Raw genomic sequence first — 17,608 nt, 5'->3', positions numbered from 1 at the left:
TCTGTGGGAATGAGTGGGTTAATGTGTATTATGTTGCACACACTTGGAATATATCTACGTAGGTGCTCAGAAAGACATTTAGACAAACACAATTTCCTACACACACACGGACAACTATTGACACTCACGTTTTTGAAGACAGTGACATTCATGTGCATGAAGTCATTCTTACACACACTGTGCACAATTTTACATTTAGTAGCTATATACGAAAGTGATCAGAAACAGAATTTATGTACACACACACACACACACATACATAAACACGCACACACATACACATACACGCACACAGAATCTAGTAAATTAGAAAGCAATACCACCATGTGAGCAAAATTTAAAGGAGTTAAAATGTATTTTTCTTTTAAGTTTGGCATTAGCAGTTTTACATCTGCATTAAAAGCAGTTTCAAATTTACATTCAAATTACACAACTTTTTACATTTAATCTGCAGCTTGACATTTCAGAAGTTTACAACATCAGTACGATATCTCAAAATGCCATTTTGCCACTTCACCAGCTCTTACTGTATCTGCTGTGAGGAATTTTCAAAATGACGCACAGGACAGCAAGCCACCTGGCACCAAATGTGCGCCAAGGCACAATAATCTCTGAGTTAGGTGCCGACCCTGCAGGTTCCTAACAACCAGACAAACACACACAAAGACACAGTAGAATTTCTAAATTGTTCATATGTGAGGTCTCCAGTAAGTACATATATATCTTAATTTAGGCTCCCAGATTGTCTAATATTTGCCTTTAAAAGAATACTGGGTAGGATCTGGTTAACATGTTCTGTTTCAAGTATGATGAAGATTTAGACATATTTTTTTATTCAGCCAGTTTCTAAAGGTGTCTCTCTGCAAACCTTGCCACTAACCTTCAAAATTAAAATTAATTAATAATCCTTGGTATTATGATACAACAGTCCTACAATAAATCAGTAAATAAAATCAGTACAACAAAAAGTGACTGAAGGTTTAAAATGTTTTAAAATGAAAGATTGGTTTTAGAGAGGTTTAGATTCAGCTTTATCCTGTATTGTATTGCATTATACTAAAAGATGTTTCCATTATTGTGTCCACCCTATTGACATCAATAAACAAAACCATCCATCAGTATAACACAATATCACTTTTTTCCATTTAACATTTTTTATTACAAATATCAAAGTTTTTACAGTCCTCATAAGATATTTTTGGGGAATGAATGATTCGAACTGTATCAGAGTGTGTTAGTCTTTCCTCGCTGTACCTTATAAACTGGTGGTTGAGTGTGTAAGCAATCATTAAGCTTAAATCCAGACACAGAAGCATCGGTACAGACTCAAAAAAACCCTTCAGATCATTTCTTGTCAAGACATTTTTACAAATTTTGTAGAAAATACTTAATCCTGTAGGGCAGAGATTTACCCAGCGCATGTTTTCAATGTTAAAGGGCCTTTAGTGCTGTTTTTCCAAGAAAGCTGAACTTCTCTGTTTTTTTAAGTGGTCTTCCCATTGTTTTTCATGTCCTAAGTCTTCAATATAGATTTTAAAATTCTGGAGACATACAAGGTTTTTATTTTTTTGTGGTTGAAAGATAAAGAACTCAGATTTGGTATTCTGGAATTCAAAACTCTTCCCTAATTCAGGATCCAAAGTTCCTTTATGGGGTCCCTAAAGAATTGGTTTGATAATCAGAGAATTAGTATGAGATTTAATCCAGTTTTACTCTATCAATAGCTGATAGAATGTCTTAAAATAACAAAATTTTACTAACAAGAAATAAAACAAACAAACAAACAAACTCCATAATCAGCAAACAAAATGTCACCTTAGGTCACATTAGGCCGCGGTAGTGTTTGCGCCTTATGTTCCAGAAGCTACTTAAGAGCTGGAATACAATTTATCTACCTGCATTGTTTAATCATGACTAAGTCTCACTCTTTCTGCAGCTTTAAAGAGTCTCAAATATGCTGACGCAGTCTAAAAGGTGGTTTAAAACTGGTTCTTGGAGGTGTACTTAAGCGGGAGCATAACTTCCCTGCATTTACTGACATAAACTAGGTTCATTGCTATAGATGTTTTTTTTTAACTGAGACTATTCCTGCTGTGCTTGTTGGAACTTGACTGGGCTTTTTTCCTTTCCTTGCTCCACCTTTTTTTCACCTGTACCTGCAAAAACTTGCCAAATGTCTTTAGGGTTTACCTTGATTTTCTAATTTTTGAAACTGAGATAATTGTTTTCTGAGTTTGTGGTGGAAAGAAATTACTTTAGATTTTGAGAAATGTAGTTTTCTTCAAAAATTATAACTTCACATTCAATAAGAAAAGATTTCATTCATACTTGAGCAATCACAGGTCACACCCCGTTTACTTTGCCCCAGGATTAGGCCACTCTGACTGGTTCTGAGTGCAGGGGGTGTGGATGTGTCTCACTTAAACCTGTTTGACTTTCTGGATTTTCAGGCGGTGCTGATGGAAACAAAAGTGTTGCTTGATCTGAGTGCTGCCCGTCCAGCTGCTGCTCCCACCCTGCTGGACCCAAGAGCTTTTGTTTTCTAACCTTTTCTTCTTTTCTGTCATCGGTCGTGTTAGTTTCCATTTTCTTTCTTTTTGACCTAAAGATACACACAAAGATTAAAGATAAATCTTGTGCACACACTTTTGGGGACATCCACACATACTGACCCAAAATTATGTGCAGCAAATGACCAGGCTACAGCTAAGATGCCATAAACATATATCAAGCAGTGGAAAATAAACATGCAAAAAAAAAAAAAAAAGTATAGCTTTCATATTTAATCAGTGCTCGGTGCTGGGACTGTAATTAATGGTAAAACAGTCAGCCCGGGTAACAGGGCCGGGACTCTTTGTTGGTGTGGGACACAAATAGTGGGTGTCCTGCTTTTTTAAAGCCCTCCAGCCTACAGGACAGACTGCTCACAGTTCGCCTTCTAAGCAGGACTGATTTTGCAGCTGCTGCTATGTTATAGTGACACACACACACACACATATTAAGTATTGAGTAAATACATACTTTATATAGTATGTGAGGTACACAAAATAGTCATGTAGTAGCAGATGAATACAATTGCAGGGAGCAGACACACACCAACTGACATGCACAGTCAGTCTATGTGATGATTTTTATTAGTTTCAGGAAGGAAATACAGATGCACACACACAACAATGATGAATTATAATAAGTCCTATGTAATTCACTAACCATAGCCAGTGGTCACTACAAATATTTAAAGCACATCACGTGCATATCGCTTTTGTTTTTTACTCCAAACTGACAACTGCACACCTCTCACCTGCTGACATTACTTCTGTTTGCATGTGTACACGTTGTAGTTGAACCCCATCACACAAAACTCAGTATGCTTTTGTGCATCTGAAGATTTCATAGTATCATATCATATACAGATCTTTTGTGTTTCTTTCTTGTTTTTAATATATGTATACATATATATACATTTTATTCATGTTTTTTCTGAAACCTAAAACAGCAAAATAATAATAATAAAATAAAATCCTGGCCTGTATCTGTGGATTAAGACTTATAATGTTTTTTTTTTTTTTCCGTTTACTACAATTAATATTTTCTTTAAAATGAGTGTCTCCATTTAATTTTTAAGGTCTCAGTGTGAACCTTGTGTGTGAGCGTGTGTATGGATCCTCGTAGTTTTATTGTCTCTTTTATGACAGACGCACACTCACTGCATGTGCATGTTACTTGATGTTCTGTGTATTGTAATGTAAAACCAATATAAATATAACTGTAGTACTTTTCAAAAAGATGACCACAAATTTTCCTCTTTCATAACATCCATTATCTAAAATGCCATCATTTCTAATTTCTGAGTGTTTGATGTCAACCTTTTTTGGAACAACCTTGCCTTAAAAGCAGAGATGCAGGAGTACTGCTCTGCTTCTCAGAAACTCTGTGCTTTCAGCTGTACAGTCAGCCATTTTCTCTCAGACTAGAGGAGGCTACACTGCTTATGACAGGCTTTTATAGCCAATTTTGCTTGGGAAAAAAAATCCCCCTCTTACATCTAGATATGGAAACAAGCTACATGGAGATATGGAAAACAACCACAATAATGACAGAAGAGGAGGTTTTTATCCTCCAAGCTCTCATATGCCTGACTACCAAGCCATTGAGTGTTTGCAGCAAAATGGCTGCCGAGCATCGGGTCTTGATAGAGGTCAAATAAAAAAGCAAGGACTCTAATTTTGTCTCTATGATAGTAGAGTTTCTGCTCTTCTGGTGTTTTTAATCTAATAGTCGTTGTTAATCTTACAGTATCACGTGTGATATGACTGAATTCAAAAAACAAGAAATTGTTTTCAGTGGGCAGATTAAAAATGATAAAATCAAACAAGGGACTCACAGAACATTTAAAACAACCTTTTTGCTGAATTAGCTGTGAAATAATAATGTTTCTTTTTCCATCCACACTGTGAAAAGCGTCCTGTAGAAAATCAGATATTACAATTTGACTTGAAGTTTGAAGCCGCAACACTGACGTACATCTGTTCCCTTTTTTCTAATCCTTGAAATCATAAAAATCTCCACAAACAAATAAGAGCATTCAAGACCTTAAAGGAAATAACACTCCTCCCTGTTTGATCTCAGCACATTAAGCACTGCCTTTTTGGTTTTATGACAGAAAAGTTTCTGCACTCCTGATGATTGTTAACAGTCCCACAGTCAGGCACCAGTATTAAATTAACTTGCTTGAAAGAGCCAACACAGGGTACAGCTGAACTAACTCTTACCTCTTATGTAAAACCAAATAAATATTGAGTGGTCTTTAACCCGATGCAAGCATATAGTAGTGTAGAAATGGAGAGTTGATTGCAATTTCTTGCAAGGTCCTTTCTAGACCTTTCATCTACCCCCCAAAAACTTTATAAACTACAAACAGCACTCATATAGAACTTATTTCATATTTTTCTGTCATACACACTGAAGATCTATCAATGTGCAGTTTTCTGGGGACCAGCATCTTGTAGACTGAACCATCAACCTTCCAGATAGTGGATGAATAAGTCTGCATGCTAACCTATAGCCAACCAATGACTAGCTGCATGAAATTACTTTAAAGTTGATATCTACGTTCTTTTTTTCTCTCTCTCTGTGAGTGTGTGTGTGTGTGTGTGTGTGTGTGTGTGTGAGAGAGAGAGAGAGAGAGAGAGAGAGAGAGAGCGAGAGAGAGCGAGAGAGAGAGAAACAAAACAAAATAAAATAATAAAAAATTCACATACATACTCATCCATTAAAATAGCTATATGTTTAGCTACATGTGTAGAATGCATAAGCCTCGACAGAGAATCACAGTTAGGAAAATATAGTGAGTACACAATGAAGAAAAAGTACTAAGCTGTGTTGCATATGGTTTCATAGTTAAGTAAGAAACTGAAAACATTTCAAAAAATTAACAGAGAAAAATACTGAAATACGTACCATAGCAGGTAAAAAAAGATGCTATTGTATAAAAAGAGATTTAAAAAATTTTCCTCAACATGGCTTTGAATGGTGTAGCTCAAATCATCATGTGAGCCTTCAATTAATCCATAAAGGAGACATGATGAAACTCGGTATTCTGAAGTAGGTAAGTAAGCATAGAAATGAAGTTTTAGATTAAAACAGCATGAAATTTGCACAGTGAAGTGTAAAAATCTTAAATCACAGCTGTATAAAATGATCTAAACAGGTTATTCATGAACACAAATGACTAATTATGCTCTACAGTGACCATCTCATGTTTTCCAGAGCCCATTACAAACATTCTTAGTTAATGTAAACGCAAAAGGTTAACACATTACAGGATATGTTAGGCCGAAGATCCCAAATAACTTCGACAATTGTGTGCCAACCTTGGTAATTTAAAGAAGATAGAGTTATCGAGCATGAAGACAACTATATATCCACGAAAGAACAACAACAACAAAAAATAAAAATAATATTAAGACAATATGTACGTGTATAAACCTCTCAGTTTCTCAGGACATCATTTGACCAATGATATACTTTATGTGTCACTGCTGCTGTATTCCAATAAGATGTATCAAGATCTTGTGTCCTATCAAGATGATTAGGACACAAGAGGTTTTCCTTTTTCTAAGTATACCTGGATCCCTGTTGTGGTTTTGTTTATTGTTTTTCTGACTTATACCCAAGCCAGCAATTAATGAGAGTTAGAGACACTTAACTACATTTGAGACAAAATATAAAGTTGTTTAAAAATCCCGTATTCGTTATTACGTTCAACAGTTTTCCTACAATCAGGTGAGCTTTAAGTTATGTGAAAGAGTCAGTATGTGTGAATTCACATATACAATAGCACAATGCCCCTTTTAGTAAAGGTAGTGTGAGTATTTGTGACTTTTCATAGCATCTAAAAGATATAAAAAAAGGAGGAAATTATGAAAATCAGCACTATTATTGCCTAAAAATGGGATTCATCAGCTCTATGGAGCTGTGAGACAGATGAAAAACCTTTTGACTCAATAAACTAAAGTATGTCATGACAATGTGATGCACGTGCAGTAGCAAAACATTTGATCAGCACTGAATGTTGATCAAATGTTGATCTGTCACAGAAAACATCTGTCCATATCTGCACAATAACAGGTTCAACATCCAAAAACTTTGCTGTTCAAAACCAATTAAAAACATTTGCTCAACAGTTTTGGTGCCACCTCTAAAAACAAGAACCAGGATAAAGAGAGAGCAAAGAGCAGCTGCAGACCAAGGACATTCAGTTTTATTCAGTCTGAAAATATGTGATAGTGATAGATGGAAAACTGAGGCTGAGGCAAGCTTGCAATTCTTACGAATAGACAAATTGAATTATATTAATTTATTTTCCTAAAAGAATTTGTTTAAGTACACATGTTCTTTGTTCTCATTTTGTGAAATGAACCTCTGAGTATCAAGCGCTTTCCCTTGTAAGCAGAATACATGTTAAAAAAAAAGTTTTTTTGCTTTGTGTTGTCTTTGTCTGCTTACATTTTACTCCAGCTACAGCTAAACGTAATCACATTTGTTTTATTTTGAGTATAAATTACATCTTAAACTACTGGAGGTCGCACACGTGATGATGCATGCATTGTTTTAATTGTACTTTTTTGACTTTCCAAAAATGAAAGAGTGTCCTCAGTGTGTGATGAGTGCCCAAAAAGAGAAGAGCTCTGTTTACAAGTTTGCTGAGTGACTTAATGTTACATATAGATAAACGCAAAGAAAACAATTTCCAAGTAAGCAAACAAAACCACTGAGACGCATTCAGGTACACAAGGATCCATTAAACTCTTCAGTTTACAAATTTAGCTCCGGCCGTATTGGAAAGAAAATAACAGGACAAGCGAAGCAGCTGAAGAGTTCCCCACAATTACACTTTTCACATAAGTGAAAAAGACGTGGAAGTGAAGGAAAATTGGAGCTTCTAAGAACAGAATTGTCTCTAAGATTCTTTGTATTCATTTGTTTTTAATAAATTAACTGACTGAATTTTTTCTATGTTCTTATCTAAACATCATATGTGAGATGAACCTTTAAGCAGCTTTGTTTTTAAGTTTGTTTTAACTTTTGTTTTCTTCTTTACCTGCTTGCATCTTGCTCTTTTCCAAACTGTAAATTTAAAGTAAATGTTAAAAAGATGCCATAAACAATTAACAGTAAACAAGCCATAAGTCTGGACTGTTGGATTAAATGCAACACTGTTTAGTGCTGTGGAAAAACTAGTGTAGTGAAGATGCTGGGAAAAGACAGTGGATTTAATCTGTTCATTTTCCACATTCCAGTTTTGCCTAAATGTAATTATATTTGTTTTATTTATACATTTGAATGCCCAACAGGTGAAGAGCTTCGTTTACAAGTTCACTGAATGTCATCTGTTGGAAAAAGAAAAGACAAAAATCTGCACATAACCATTCAGAAATCTCTAAGTACACAAGAGTCCATTAAAACTCTTTAGTTTGCAAATTTTGCACCAGTCTCTCAAAATGAAAATAATAAGACAAGATGAGCACCTGAAGTTAGTCACACAATTATACTTTACGCAAAGGTGAAGAACGCATGCAAGTGAGGAAAAATTACTTTGAAGATTGTTTGTATTTATTTTTAGTCCTTTGTTTTAATACATTGAAACATGAAGTTATGTTAAAATCTAAAATAATAAAGCACAGGCTTTGCAATTTGTCAGTTTGGTTACACGCTGCAAATTTAAATTATAATGTTGAATTACTGGTGCATACCACTAAGTAAGACACATATGAGTTTAGCACTGCTCTGATTCTGTGGAAAGACTGTAGTGGAGTGGCATACTGAGAAAAGACAGTGGATTTGATGTGATGATTTTCCAAAAGTGATCTCTAAATAATTAGAATCTAATTTGTTTTGTTTTATTCACTTTTTTAAAATCTAGAATTAATGAAAGTAGTAAACAAGGGGACTATTTAAATTCTATGCTTTTTTCTTAAATGAGTATCCTGACAATGTCATGTACACTATATGGTCAAAGTATTTAGCCACATCTCTTAATCTTTTAATTCAGTTGTTTCCAGTAGAATTTATCACATTGTCATGACTAGATTTGTTGAAACACACAGTCAAAGCTTAGTTTCTGGGGTTTTTTTTTTTTTTACTCTTTTTTTCATGTGTGTCATAAATTGAGCTGACAGTTGTATTATACTGCTTTTAACATGCTTTTTTAGTGGTTTTCTTTAATTGTTATCAGTGTATCTGTGTAACACAGCTTTTAGTCAAGGAAACACAAACCCTGAATCCTTCTTATTTGTCCTGTCCAGTTTTTTTCCCCTGTTTATGCACTGTTTAGTATCACAACTTTGAGCACATCTTTCTGGATCATTTAATTCAAAGTATGGAGGGAGTATGGCTGGAAAAATCTAACCAGGTTAGTCATAAAATTAAACCTGCACGTTAGTATCCTAAAACCTTATGGGGAGGCTCTTGGGTGATCTGTGATGATCAGCTGATCCTGTTTATTTTTCTAGAGCTACACTGTACTTGAATTTTCATGTCAGGGAGACGGTACAAAAAAGATCAATTTAAATATATAACAAAAGTGATTATGAAGCTGGGGTGGGGGGTTGTTTGGGATACTTAGTCAATGGAAGATTTTTCTTACTGGCTAAATACATCAAAACATCATCATCAAAACAGGAGTAAGTGCATTTACACAAGAAAAATAAATGAGCTAAAAGACTGTATATACATCATCATTTATGCAGCCTGTCTATCACTGCTGCTGTGTTCAGATTACAACCAATAACTACACCGAATGACTACATGAAACTAAAACCAATGGTTCTAAAAAGAAAAAGTTTGGTTACTTAGTTTTGTTTTTTTGGTTTTCTCTCTCCTGTCCAAGCTCTACATTAAACTGAATTAAGTAAAAGCTAAATTAGATAGAAAAATAAATATATGTCTTTTTTCTTTTTGACACTCAAAAAAGTTCATAACTCAACATAATCAGGTGAGCTTGATGCAACCAGTGTCAAACCCTCAGCACATAAGAACTCACATTTATGCCCTGAGTAAATTGCCTTGTTTACTAAAAGTAAAGTAGTGCTATAACATCCAAAATATAGGAAGAGGAAACGTATGAAAAAGAAGAAAAGAAAAACAACAAGAACAAGAACAAACAAACAGCAGCTGCAGCGCAGGGACATTTCCACATATGACGTTTGAGATTTTATGAGTGATAAATGGAAAATGGAAAGACAGCATTTCGTGTGTGTGCGTGCGTGTGTGTGTGTGTGTGTGTGTTTGTGTGTGTGTGTGTGTGGCTGGCTGGAGGTGGGGGGTGGATCATTTTAAACCACATATAGCCAAAGTAAATACACTTTTTAAAATGTACCATTTTCTGAATCAGGTCAGCCTGAGAAGATTATTTTTAAGAATCGATTTTTGTATTTTACATTTTTTGTACTCTTTTGTTTAAATAAATTCATTGTGCAAGTATCCTCAAATTCTCTTGTTCCTGTATCATCATTATAATGTGTAAATTAGCTTTTGTGTCCCAGCAACTCAGTGTTCACACCTGTGAGCAGGTCTACAGGTATAAAGCTCTGGTTACTACACATTTGGTGACCCTAAAATTACCCTTTCTATACTATTTACATTATGAAAAGCCACATGTGTGGACGTTTAGTGTAAATGGACATCTGCTCTGTCCTGTGGAGAGAGTGGAGCGAATGTGCTGGGGAAGACTGGGAATTTGATCGATAAATTTTCTAAAATTTACTTCCAACTAAAGGCAATCATAGTTGTTCCATTTTATCTATAAATGTCATATTTTATTTTATATTTTACTTTTTGACTTTCTACAAATTAAATAGTTTCCTGATAGTGTGATGAGAAGAAGTTTGTTTACAAGTTCACTGAATGACTGAATGTTACCTGTCAATAAAAGCAAAGAAATCTTTTTCCAAGTAAGCACACAAAACCACTCAGAAGTCTCTAAGCACACAAGAGTCCATTAAAACTCGTTAGTTTACAAGCTTAGCTCCGACCTCTTGAAATGAAAATAACAGGAAAAGCGGAACAGGTGAACATAATTGTACTTTCCACAAAAGTGACGAAGCTATAGAAGTGAAGGAAAATTGCCTTTTCTAAGAGCAGAATTACTTGTAAGATTATTTGTACTCGACTGTATGCATTTGTACTCGTTTATTTAAAAAAAAAAAAAAAACATTGTCCAGCATATACATTTTTTTGCTTGTTCTTTTCTCTTGTTTTGTTCTGTGACATGAACTTTTTATTAGAATCTCAAAACATTTTTAGGCTTTGCAAGTATAACTTTGTTACATTGTTGTTTTCCTTCTTGTCTGCTTTCATCTTAATCCTATCCAAGCTGCAAATTTAAAGTATAAAGTTAAATTTCTAACACATGCCATAAACAATATAGCAGCGAGTGTGGACTGTTGGATTAGGGCCAGCACTGTTGTTAACCAACTAAAAGAAATTATATGTTTTACTAATAGATTTTTATCTTAAACTAGAGGAAATAGTAAACACGGCCACCAAGATGTTTGCGCTATTTTAAATGCACCATTTTGACTTTTTATCAATTAAAGTGTCCTGACAATGTGACGAATACCCAAGAAGCACATCTTTGTACACTTTGTACAGTTTAACACAATATGAACTCATGAGTAAAATCAAAGGAAATATGTGCCCACAACATCCACAAGTAGCTTCCTCTTAAAAGAACAATAAGAAAAACAAACTAAAAACAGGCAGCTCCAGATCAGAGGCATCCCCACATAGTATGTGGACACAGTTTAAGATTGTACAGGCTTGTTACAGAGAGAAAGAAAAAAGTTATTTAGTTTTGTCTGACTCATCTCAGGCTGAGAAAAGATCATCTGTATATTTACAGAATCATTTCTGCATTTTCTTTCATAGTGTAGAAGTACGTGCAATGCTTTTTATGTTCTTGTCTCATCACTATGATCTGTAAGCTGAACTTTTGTAGGAATCTGCAAAGATTTTAATGGGGTTTTTTTGCAAGTTTGGTAACACTGTTGATTTCTTCTTTGCTTGTGTGCACCTTAGACCCATCCAAGAATCAAATATATGTTAAATTGCTAATGCAGACCATCAACAGTATAATAGGCATGAGAGCAGACTGTGGAAAAAAATACATTTAATCCATTAATTTCCTTACAACTTAGACTAAATAAAATTATACAGATTTTAGTTATGCATTTTAGCTAAAATCAATAAAAGTAGTAATGATGATCTTGAAGATCAAATTCCCAGCCCTTTTTCTTGAAGTAAGACCTTAAATCTTCCTGATATTGTCTGACTTGCATCCTAATGGCAAATTAAGACAGCAGATTAAGAATACTGTACATGTTTGGAGAATTCAAGTCACACTGCTCTTACTATGATCCTCATATGTTATAAATAGTGTAAAGACTAACACTATTATTTCCTATGTTGACTCACTGCTTGTTTGCTCTAGGCTTAGTAAAACTGTGATGCAGTTTGTCAACTCAAGCTTTATTTAATGATTTTCATTCAAAATTATGTTGTTTTTATATACAAATAAATGTCTATTAATGAGGTAATAGTAAGATTCTGTGCAAAAAATCATTTAATCAAAAAAGCTTGGTGTAAAATGTGACAATATTTTTGTATTTCTTTCTCTTTCAAGCTGTAATGACTGTATGCATACCTGGCTTTGAGAAGAATCATGTAGATTTAAGTTTTACTTTTCCCTGTGGACAACACAACCATGTTTTAATGTTTATTGCTGGTTTTGAACTAAGAATCCTTGTTGACCTCTGTGGTTATAAAACTCTTTCAAAAGTGACTGCATAAACTTCAAATAGCATGCTGTTTCAGGGCAAAAAAAAGAAAAAAACCAGCTTGTTTTTCACATTTTCCTGTAAAAACTGCTGTCTTTAATGGGAAAATTCTGTAAAATGTACGCAGAAAGCTGGAGTTGGGTTCACATATAATTTGCTGCTATGACTACTCGTATTTGGTCTCCTGTTGACCATTTTTCTGTCTACCTTTTAGATACATGCAGTAATTGAATAATACAATTTTCCCCTCTCTCGGTGAGTCTAAATTTGGTGAGAACTTTCATGAACTCCAAAAGCATTTTCTTTGTTTCTGGTTTTTTTTTTTTTTTTTTTTTTTTTTTTTTACAAAACTCTGTGTGTGTGTGTGTGTGTGTGTGTGTGTGTGTGTGTGTGTGTGTGTGTGTGTGTGTGTGTGTGTGTGTGTGTGTGTGTGTGCCTGTATATGTATTTGCCACTATGCTATCGGTCATTCTCAAAGTTTATTAAAAATGTAAGTAATTTCTATAAAACTATTGTAAAACTGATTAAGGTAAGGTTAAGACTCCTAGATATAACTGAGAAAAATATATTTTTGGTTTTAACTGCAACTTTATACAAGTGACCTTTAGATTTTACATTTCATAGTCAGTCTATGAATTGTCCTTCTAGGTGTGTGTCTCGATATTTACCCCACAGTGTGTGCACAGTTACCCTTTTCTCTAAATCCTCTAAATTCCTTCAGTCTAACGGTGAGTCTTCTTCTAGATTGAAATTACAGTCTTCTACATAAAACACAAACCAATCTGTATTAACTCTAAATGTTTAGAACAAAGAAAACATTTAAATATACTGAAATCATCGTATTACAGTAAGGTCTTGCGTTACTGTCTGAGTGGAAAGTGATCAAGGCAGGTCAAGTCCTCCTTAAAACAGTTTTTTTCACTATTATTTTTCCCATATATTTACTTTGCTTTCTAGCAACATTAACCTGTACCTCTCATATGTTAACATGCTCTTTAAGAGGCTCAAAACAGGAACATTTTGAGAGTTAGCGATCAGTGAGCCTCGTGGTGCCTCGTTCTTTAGCTCCATAGGATTTCAATGCATTAGGTTTTGATTAAACTTCAGTCGAGGCCTCATTTAAAGTTAGACTGTGAATTATTTCAAATTGAATGTTTCCGAGAATAATATTTTTATATCGTTCACACATATTATTTATAAAAATTTTACAAGAATTGATCCTAAATTTATTTGGCTAAGGCCTGTGGCCTTTGTTTCCTGACATTACACCAATGGCTTTTAAAATCTTTCACATTGTTCCACCTCAACTTATAACTCCAGAACAAATAATACTGGTTACATCTGTGCAGTGGTAGCTAAGTGAATTTCCAATAAATCTTGAATGTATATTAACTGTCTTTGTTGTCTGCTCTTGGGCCTACTACTGAAAAAATAATGTGTCCCACAAAGCAACATTTACAGTAATGGAGGACATAACCTAATACAAGAACAGAAATTATTCTGGCCAAACAAAACTTAAAATCAAAGATTAAGATTTGCTGCTAATAAATTCACCTTAAAGTTCTATATTTTCTTTTAGGTTTACCTTGGCTAATTATACATTTTGATATGTGGTGCACACGTGGTAAAACTCATGAAAAGGCAAAGTTCAAAATGTCTTAAATGTTAAAATTTGCAGCAATTATTATTTCTGTTTTTTTTTTCTCTTCCCAAATATTTTTAGAATCATTATAACTATAAGAAAAAGTCATATGTTGCTTTTATGCATTAGTCCTTTAAGTTTTGAGATAAAATGTACCCAGAAGAAAACTCAGTCAGGAGCCTCTAATTTTTGTTGCAAGTGTCAGTGAGGGAGTTTTAATGAAATATTCTGTGTGTGGCTGTAGCTACTGATAGTGTTTTTTGAGGCAAATATAATTTTGTGGTCTCTGAAGGAAAAGGCCTCATGTGGACTCTGTTTATAAGTAAACTCACATTCATAATGTTAAATACATCAGACAACACATGAATTACAATAAAATGGATGTGAAACAGTTGATGGAAGGAATGTAGTTGCTGGATGAGTTGTTATTAATAGAAAATCCACGGAAAGATTAAACAATAAAACATCAGCTACGTATTTTGTCATGTTTGTCTGCATCTGTGCTTTCTTTTTTGGAAGAAGAGAAGTTATAGTTATGAGAAAATACAAGCGTACATTTTAAAAAGCGTATTTATTTGGCTATATGTGGTTTAAAATGATCCACCCCCCACCTCCAGCCACACACACACACACACACACACACACACACTGCTTAACCGTTTTTCTTATCCTTACCTCAAACACTTTTATTTAACTTTTAATTTCATAAAAATTAAATCTTTGAATTTTTCAAAGCTGTAAGCTATAAGGGATCACCACTTTCACAAAATGGTTTGACATCTGCATTATTGTAAAACTCTCCGATTAGTATTTCTCTTCACACTCACATGTTGCTTCTATAAGTTGCATCAGACCTAAATTGCTTTTTCCGCAAATTCCAAAATAATGTTATTTGGTAGTTAGAAAAGGGGTTTTATAAGAGCTTAACATGGTTTTATTTTTATTTATTTATTTATTTATATGATAATCAATAAAAAAAATAATTAAAATAATAATTGCATCGCTCCTTGTTACAAAAATAAATAAATACTGACTGAAATAATATGACAGTGTGATTTAATTAAAATAAGATATTTAATTATTTATTATTGAAAGCAAATGATAATATTTTGTTTTTTTAAACATGTTTATTTGTGCATACCTGTGTTCATGAATGAATGATAAAAACATGTTGGAAAAAAATAAACAAGATAATACTTCAGCAGATTTATTAATAAATGAATGCGTGCGTGTGTGTGTGTGTGTGTGTGTGTGTGTGTGTGTGTGTGTGTGTGTGTGTGTGTGTGTGTGTGTGTGTGTGTGTGCAGTGACAGAGATGATGATGAGAGATCAAGTAGAGAGAGTGTGAGAGTGAGTCAGTAACTGTACAAAAGCATCAGTATACAAGTGAGAATTTACTTGTGAAATTGTGTATTCCTGACATATGCAAACACTTGTGAGAGTCTGTGTGTGTGCGTCTGTGTGTGTGTGTGTGTGTGTGTGTGTGTGTGTGTGTGTGTGTGTGTGTGTGTGTGTGTGTGCGTGCGTGTGTGTGTTTACCGTCATCCATTAACTGTGAAGGCAAAGTGAGGAACAGTTTGTTATCACGTCTGATTCAACTTGTTCGTGAACATCTCCTGTTTTGGAAAAAAAGAAAAAAGAGAAAAGAGAAAAGAAATATGTATTTAAATAAAGTTGAGGTATGAGACGAAGCTATAGTTTGACTTTACAGTTTGAACTGACTAAATTAAAAAGTAAAGTGAAGTGACTCTATTAAAAGTTGTTTTGTCTCATCGACAGTTCAGTCCTCAAAGTAACAGTTGCAAAACAGGATAACTATTAATAGCTCCTGTCTGTACATGTGCATGTGTGCATGTGCATGTAAATGAAAGTGCATGTGTGCATGTGCATGCATCTCTGTTTATTAATGTGATCCTGCCCATTGATGGGACAGCATCAGTGAAATATTTCAAGGAATAATTTAACCCGCTGACGTAAGTGTTTGCATGGGTTAGAGGAAGAAAGGCTCGGATGTGAAATTTTGTCTATTTATATTTGTGTGTTTGCGTGCGTCTGTGTGAGAATTAAATGGATTGTATGCTGTGATGCTTTATTCATCTCTGTCTATGAAGCCACAGAGACAGCGAACCCTCAGAGTGCTGTTGACGTCCGGACATGCACTGGTGTGTGTGTGTTTTTGTCTGAGTGCGTGTGTTCCTCCCTCCTTCCTACTTTGCTGAATCACTTTTCATGACCACCTATTTGGACAAGCAATTTTTTTTTGACTCATTTGACAAAAAAAGCAGATCTGTGTTGGTTAGGTGAGGCTAGACAACAGATAAAAGCCACAGATTCAAAGTCAAATACATTGTCAGTAAAAGTGTCGCTCAGTGCTCCCATCACCAGACAGAAAGGTGGAACAAGGTGGTGGAAAGGCGGCTACAGGACATGCAGGCAAGGTGATCCAAACTGATGTGCCTTTTTGTCCTTCACTATCACATGGATAAATGTCTACACAGAGCCACACATCTTTTTAAAAATATGCCAACTTTATACCAAACAACCCTAAATTTAATAGACATTACTGTCAAATTAATAGTTTTATCATGGTTCTCAAAGGTAAAAAAAAAAAAAGGCTCAAATTGCCCTTCTTTTATCAAAATAATCAGCTGTAAAAAAAAAACCCAACAAGAGTATTTTCCACATTTTTCAGAGGAGCCTAATCCAAAAAAAGGAGTTGTTTTTATTTTCCAGAAAAAAAGTGAGTGTTTTTCTTTTGCTTGTTAGCTGTAAGAAAACAAATGCTGACCAAGAGACTGTGTCACGATGATCAAGGATTTGAGCAAGAGAGCTGCTTCATATGAGGAGCATGTTATTTATGTACTCTAACTGGGACATACATTAACATAGACTAATCAAACGCATATCTTGGGTACCTCTTATGCTTACTGAAACAAGTACCTGGCATAACTTTACATGATCATGTGAGGTGTTTGCATACGCAGGTATCGTACATGTGTGAGAAGGGGCTTGAAGGTTATAGCCTAAACTAAAGACACAATATTACAGCCAACGTCTTGATGCACACTCAATCATCCAGGTAAGGAAATCACAGAAAATTGATTCTGCTCATCTGGACGCAGCAGTTTCAGTGGCAAAACCATTTCGTCACTCATCCAAGAGGCTTCTTCAGTCGCAGCTGACTGCAGGTTTCTCCAGCCTTATAAAAAGTATATTGGCATAATGACCAAAACTAACACCATTGCCTAATAATGGGCTGTGAGTTCTATTTCATGATCGTTAATATACAAAATGTCATGAAGGGGGGTAATTAGGGAATGGGTGTGCAGCATTGTAAGATGGTAAAACGTGAAAAGAGAACAACCATTCCTGAAAGAGTTCAGTTGAAGTTCACCATCTTACAATGCTGGAACTACAGCCATTCCCCAACTCTCTGTGAATGGCACTCATGGCCATTGATCAGTAGTCATGATGTTTTGGATATCATGACAGTTTCAGTTTCACTGAGCTCACGGCCCATTGTTAGTCAGTCTGCTAGTTTCAGTCATTATGCAAATATACTGTTGGTCAGGTTGGGAAAACCTGCAGTCAGCTGAGACTGAAGAGGTCACTTGGATGAGTGGCAAAA

The 17,608-nt window shown here is 34.7% G+C and overlaps 1 long non-coding RNA gene across 6 annotated transcripts in view; it reads right to left on the bottom strand.

Moving 5' to 3' along the window:
* LOC134631147 (uncharacterized) overlaps positions 1 to 17,608 on the bottom strand; it is a 56,437-nt gene that overhangs the window by 5,130 nt on the left and 33,699 nt on the right. For 5 of the 6 annotated variants that reach the window (XR_010094365.1, XR_010094370.1, XR_010094368.1 and 2 more), the window contains 3 exons: positions 15,520 to 15,596; positions 2,548 to 2,602; positions 528 to 639 (listed from right to left, as the gene is read on the bottom strand). This is a non-coding gene — a long non-coding RNA (uncharacterized LOC134631147). The remainder of the gene's footprint in view (positions 1 to 527; positions 640 to 2,547; positions 2,603 to 15,519; positions 15,597 to 17,608) is intronic. The other variant, XR_010094369.1, reaches the window with a different exon arrangement.

The sequence above is a fragment of the Pelmatolapia mariae genome, linkage group LG7, assembly GCF_036321145.2.
Source record: "Pelmatolapia mariae isolate MD_Pm_ZW linkage group LG7, Pm_UMD_F_2, whole genome shotgun sequence".
In the NCBI taxonomy this organism is placed as follows: Eukaryota; Metazoa; Chordata; class Actinopteri; order Cichliformes; family Cichlidae; genus Pelmatolapia; species Pelmatolapia mariae.
Note: the sequence above shows the minus strand (reverse complement) of the source record. Positions and strands in the feature narration are given on the sequence as shown.